This window comes from Chelonia mydas, chromosome 2 (assembly GCF_015237465.2).
Source record: "Chelonia mydas isolate rCheMyd1 chromosome 2, rCheMyd1.pri.v2, whole genome shotgun sequence".
In the NCBI taxonomy this organism is placed as follows: domain Eukaryota; kingdom Metazoa; phylum Chordata; order Testudines; family Cheloniidae; genus Chelonia; species Chelonia mydas.
This window is the reverse complement of record NC_057850.1, coordinates 86,170,705-86,176,255: the sequence shown is the minus strand read 5'-3', so window position 1 is coordinate 86,176,255 and position 5,551 is coordinate 86,170,705. Positions and strand designations below refer to the sequence as shown.

Below are 5,551 nucleotides of genomic sequence, written 5' to 3'. Positions count from 1 at the left end.
GTTGACTCATGGAAGATAATGCACTAGAACAGAGTGAATAATTCATTACAAATAATGTATTCAGTACATTTAGCTTCTTTTTATATGTTTGCAAATTGTCAAAGAGCAGCTTATGATTTTCTATTCAAAACTATTCACCAAATAATTTATCCGAATCATTCTTGTTTTAGAGATTGTTTATGGCAAACACGCCATATCTGAAATTCAAGCTGTGCTTGGTTTTGATACACACACAAATCACATGGCATTGCTTCTAATCCCACGTTGGTAAAGTTGCAAGCACGAGAATAGAAATGAGGACTGATTTCCACGCTCTAACCACAAAACCGCACTTCCTTTCCAATCACAGAGTTGCATACTCAGAGAAATTTTAAAAGATTAAGTCTAGTCAAGTCTGGGAACATGTAAGAGGAGATATGATGGAAGTATAATGAACAATAAAAGATAACAGAATATGAATGAGCCTTTCTGTTCCCTTCCCCTAGTATGCAAGAGGAAACTCAAAGTATTTTACAAAAGGCAACAAAAATATGTTACAAATATAAAAATGAAATACTTATTATCCATCAGATAATTAACCTGGCTATTATTGAGACAAATAGTTAATTAAGATGTAAAAAGCATTAAAAATGATGTGAATAAGAATAGCATACAGGAAGAATAAAAAAATGTGGTTCATAGTAGAAATAAAATTCTCGGAAAAAACAGAAACAGAAAACATAGGAACGTTCAAAGAAAGAAAGCTGAATGGTTTGTAAGGTCCAAAATGAAACGTGGGAATACAGCGATAACAGTAATCTTTCAGCAGTTTTGGCAGGAAGTTATCATTGGTTATGGACACAACTTTTGGCCTCATTTAAAAAGAAAGCATCCTGTGGGTTAGAAGCCAAGAACACTTTGCACAACAAAGTGTAGAAAACGAACATTTGGCATTCTAGTCATCCCAAAGTAGGGTGACCAGATGTCCCGATATTATCGGGACCATCTTGATAGTAGGGGCTTTGTGTTATATAGGCAACCTATTACCCCTCCCCACCATCCTGATTTTTCATATCCCTATCTGGTCACCCTATCCCAAAGGCACTGCTTCCAGACACATGCTGGTAATGAAGACCTAGGCTCAGATATTGTCTTTTTACAAAGATCTGGACGGAAAAGGACAGTTTTGGGAGCCATTGCGACCAACTGGCCCTGTATCATAAGTATGGATACAATTTTGGCACAGTAAAATTAGGCAAAATTCACAGAACAGTATAAGTAAAACCAAGTAACATCTGACATTTTGGTGGGTGAGACACAAACAGTAGCTGGCTGTGGACAAAGTGAAGCAAAACCTATTTGGGTTATGCATGTCTCCAAAACAAATACCTCTAACAACTGTAAGTCATTCATGACCACGATGCCCCTTGCATTATCGCATGGCTGGGCAGTTCTTGCTTTGCAGTCTTAGTAACCAGAGACACTTCAACCTCTTTCTTTGCCCCTCCTCGCCATACATACCCCCCCTTTTAAGTAGGAGCGGGGCAGTGCTTAATTTGTAATGAAAGAGGGGCCAGTGTTCAAGCAATTAGATGCCAGGGCTCAAGGAATTTTTTTACATTCATAACTGATGCAGCAAGCCCAGAGGTGTCAGGCTATAGATTGCCAAGCCTAGAGGTGCCAGGGCTAGAAATTAAGCACTGGAGAGGGGAGTCGGCGGGAGAGAAGGGGTGAAGAGAGCAAGAAAGTCTGAGAATGTCACGTTGTGACACTGCATCAATACCTGTTGCCATTTGTTGGAGCAACACACCCTCATACTGTACAGATGCACACATCACAATACGGGCCTTTGCGGCACTATTATTTTGTGCCTCTCTGTTTCCCATTAGTTGGGAAAGTGGCTCTTCAGCTCTTAGGCGGTGAGTAGCACTGTTCCTGGGTATGGACGCATAATTTGGTCTATGAGGAGGACCACAGTATTGCAATCTGAGTCCAAGAACAAGTTAAGTTTGTCCGGTTTCTCATTTTTAATTCACTATTGCAAATGGATTGATTTTGGACCGATTCTGGTTTTATTACCGTCTTCATGTTCATGATGCATAACATTTTTCTTCACATGAAATAGTTGTGGTCCAACACTGACCTTTTTTATTCTCTATTTTGAATATTAGTCATTTCTACTTTCACATGAGTTACTACTGGTGCCGTAAACAGAGGAGAATAGGGCCATCCAAAGCACTGATATTAAAATTCAGACGCTTCCTTGTAGTGACAAACTCTGTACAATAATTGAAAATGCAATAACATGAATAATTTCTTATGACAACAATTGTAGGAACAAAGAATAGTACATACCTGACCTGTTATTACTATCTGTCCGCTGTACATTGTCAATGGTCTTGTACTGCTCCTGCATACCATGGGAGAGGTGAATTCTCCGTTCTTCCGGCCAAGAATGGCAATCATGATAATCAGCAAACTTCCATATCCCCACACTCCAGAGAAGTGCATCAGTTTTTGAAACTGCTTCTTCTTGTCTTCAAAGGGCAAGAAAAATCTCTAGTATGTATTAAAATTCCGGCTTGTCAGTAATGTTTTTAAGTCTATCATTTGTAACTTAAAACCCCTTTATTGTAGATTCTGTAGGTCAGACCTTTTTAACAACAAAAATAGAGCTTTTAATTTAAAGAAACAGAGATGTATTAAAAAGGTATGATATGTATCCTGCATTCTAGCCTAATATCCGTCTTTCTTGTGTGATTACATCAGGGAAATTAAATTCTCTTCTCAACATTCAGAACTACAAAAAGAAAAAAAAAAGCATTACTGGCAGCTATTCTGGTGCAAGGTTTGTGTTACTCTGGTACTCAGTCTCTCTAGCTCAAAAATTGGTCAGCTCCTTGGTTATCCCTTCATTGCTACTACTGCAATCTCTTCCTCTTCCTGCTCCTCCCTTGCATCCCTGATCTCCATCTTGTTCAACTCCAGTCCATTCAGAACATTGCATCCAAAAAATCATCTTCCCCATGCACCACTTGGACCATGTTACTACCATCTTCAGAATCCTTACACTAGCTCTCCCCATCCTTCCCCTATGAAATGGAAGCTTCACATCCTCCTCACCTTCAAGGTTCTGCATAATTTTGCCCTTCCTACTTCTATACCCACCAAAGGTGAATTAAGCAGGTTTCCTAGATCTGGGCCCTGGGATGGGAAAGTGCCCATCAACCAATATAATCTGGATCCAGAAGGGCTGGATCTGCCATGGAGACTGGGAAAGTGGCAAGACAGGGAGCTAGGGAAACCCCAGCAGCACTGTTTTCTAATTTTGCTCTCAATCCCTGCCTTATAGCTCCTTCCCACAGCTGACTCTGACCCCACCTGCTCTCAGGTGGTTGGCAGCAGCTGCATTATGAGGCTTAGTGCTGCCACGGACTCTAAGCACAGAGAAGAGGGAGCAGATCAACTCCCTCTACCCATCCCTGCTCTCATTTCTTACTACTTCCTTCAAATCAGCAATGAATTTCTTCTCACCTGTCTGTCTCATATGGTCTTCCTCTGGCTGCTTTATGCTGCTCTGATATACTGGATAATTTGCCCTTAAAAGTTAACAAAAAATGATTGAGGGTTGATATTATATATCTTCAGATCATTAGAAATATCAAATGGTCATATTGTCTTTGGGTTTCTTGTTTAGTTTTCATACATGAACTTTTAAACAATTTTTTAAAACTAAGGACATTTTCAGATAAAACTGCATTAAAATGGAGTGATATATCTGTGACTTAAGAGTAGAATATATTAGAGATGTTATAATTATTTGAAACCCAAGTATTTGCATAATATCCAAGTATTAGAAACCAGGATATTCAGGATTTAGGTTGCACTTAAAAAAATCCAAACATGTTAAAGTAAAACACGCATAGTTAAGGTACCCAAACAACCTTAACTCTGCCCTGTAGTAATGTCATAAACGAACATTTTAGTATTTGTGATCCCAGATTTGGTTAAATTGATTTTTTAAAACAAGTTAGATATTTTTCATAGTTTTCCCTTTATGGCATCACCAGAGGACAGAGTCAAGGGGTGAAATCCTGCCCCATTTAAGTCAACAGAAGTATTACCATTGACTTACATTGGCAGGGAATCACTAAATAGGTCTGAATTATTTTCAGAAAGTTTGGAACATTTTTAAATCATGGCACTTATTTACTACAAAAATAAGAGAATCTGGCTAACAGGGGTTTCAAACTGTGCAAGCCTCCAATGTGGCCAAAGGGATTAGACTTACTAACCATATTTGTTTCTTCTTGTAGAAATAAACAACCAGAAAAAACAGCTCTTCAGAAAGTGAAGTCACCTCATGTGATGCATCTGCAAAGGAGGGAGCTACAACTCCCTTCAGCTCCCTCCCTACTGCACTTCACTTTCCCCTGGCCACGTAAGGGGAAAAGTCCTGAACCAGGAAGTATTCAGGCTCTGTTTGGCACCAGGAAGCTGGAGTGAAGAGCCACCTGCGGAACAGACTGTGACTGCTGTATGTTACAGCTCCCTGCAGGTCTCTGTGGGACTTATGGGGGAGCAGCAGCAGCTGGGCAGGGAGCCAGTGCAGAGGGGCCCCAGTGAGAGACATTAGGCCTGGAAACCTGCAAACGCCTATTTGCTGGACTAGAGACAAGACTAGAGATGGCGCCCCAGGCACTAGACATGAAGATCCTTGACTCTCAACTGGACTTCCCCAGAGACCCAAACAACAACTGCGACTGCTCACTTTGAATGGTCACTGTTTAACCCTCTGCATCTAGGGTATCTAAACTTTCCCTTTCCTGCCAGCCCTAGTAAAATACCTTTTCTCGTAGCCATGTGCCCGAGTGGTTATTGGGACCCACTAGGGCTAACGCCTACAAGGCCTAGCTGCTGAATCACCTACAGTGCTTGCCTCCAAGTTGCAGTAAATGTGGAAAGCTCCTAGCATCCTAGTGTACTGTTGCCAACTCCTGTGATTTTATTGCAAGTTTCATGACATTTGGTCTTTCTTTTGCAGCTCTACTTCCTGGAGGCCTGTGATTAGGTGAATATCTTGGCCTTAATTTTAATAATAATATTTCCAGCCTTTGTTGCTGCTGAAAGACACTTGAAAACATGACCCAAGTGTACCCCAAAGACTAAAAACCAGAAGGCTAATAAATAAAACTCCAAGTTCAACATTTTTTTAAACTCATGATTTTTGAATGGATTGCCAATACTGTAATAATAATATTGATAAACCATCATTTCCAAAGCTGACTTTCATCCCTGGACCCTAAAGACAATGAAAGGTAATTTTTTTGGTCTCCAAAATGCAGCATTTTGCTTTAAATAGCATGTAACTGCAACAAATCTTGCAGAAAGTTATTCCTAATTCCCTAGGTTTTATAGTGAGAGAGAGGTTTTGTCCCCTTCTCTGTAAATTATTCCATTTCAATACAGCTTCTGATTGTAGCAATACCTCACCCTCATCTGATACAGTTAGTATTTTAGTCTGGTTTTATTCAGGCACACTCCCCTTTGATCCTCTTGAGGCTTCCAGCTT

The 5,551-nt window shown here is 40.1% G+C and overlaps 1 long non-coding RNA gene across 1 annotated transcript; it reads right to left on the bottom strand.

Moving 5' to 3' along the window:
* Nucleotides 1–2,104: 2,104 nt before the first annotated feature.
* Nucleotides 2,105–4,373, bottom strand: LOC119565499. The gene is made up of 2 exons (XR_005224171.2): nt 3,514–4,373; nt 2,105–2,779 (listed from the first exon to the last, which is right to left on the bottom strand). It is a non-coding gene; the product is annotated as an uncharacterized LOC119565499 (long non-coding RNA).
* Nucleotides 4,374–5,551: the final 1,178 nt, after the last annotated feature.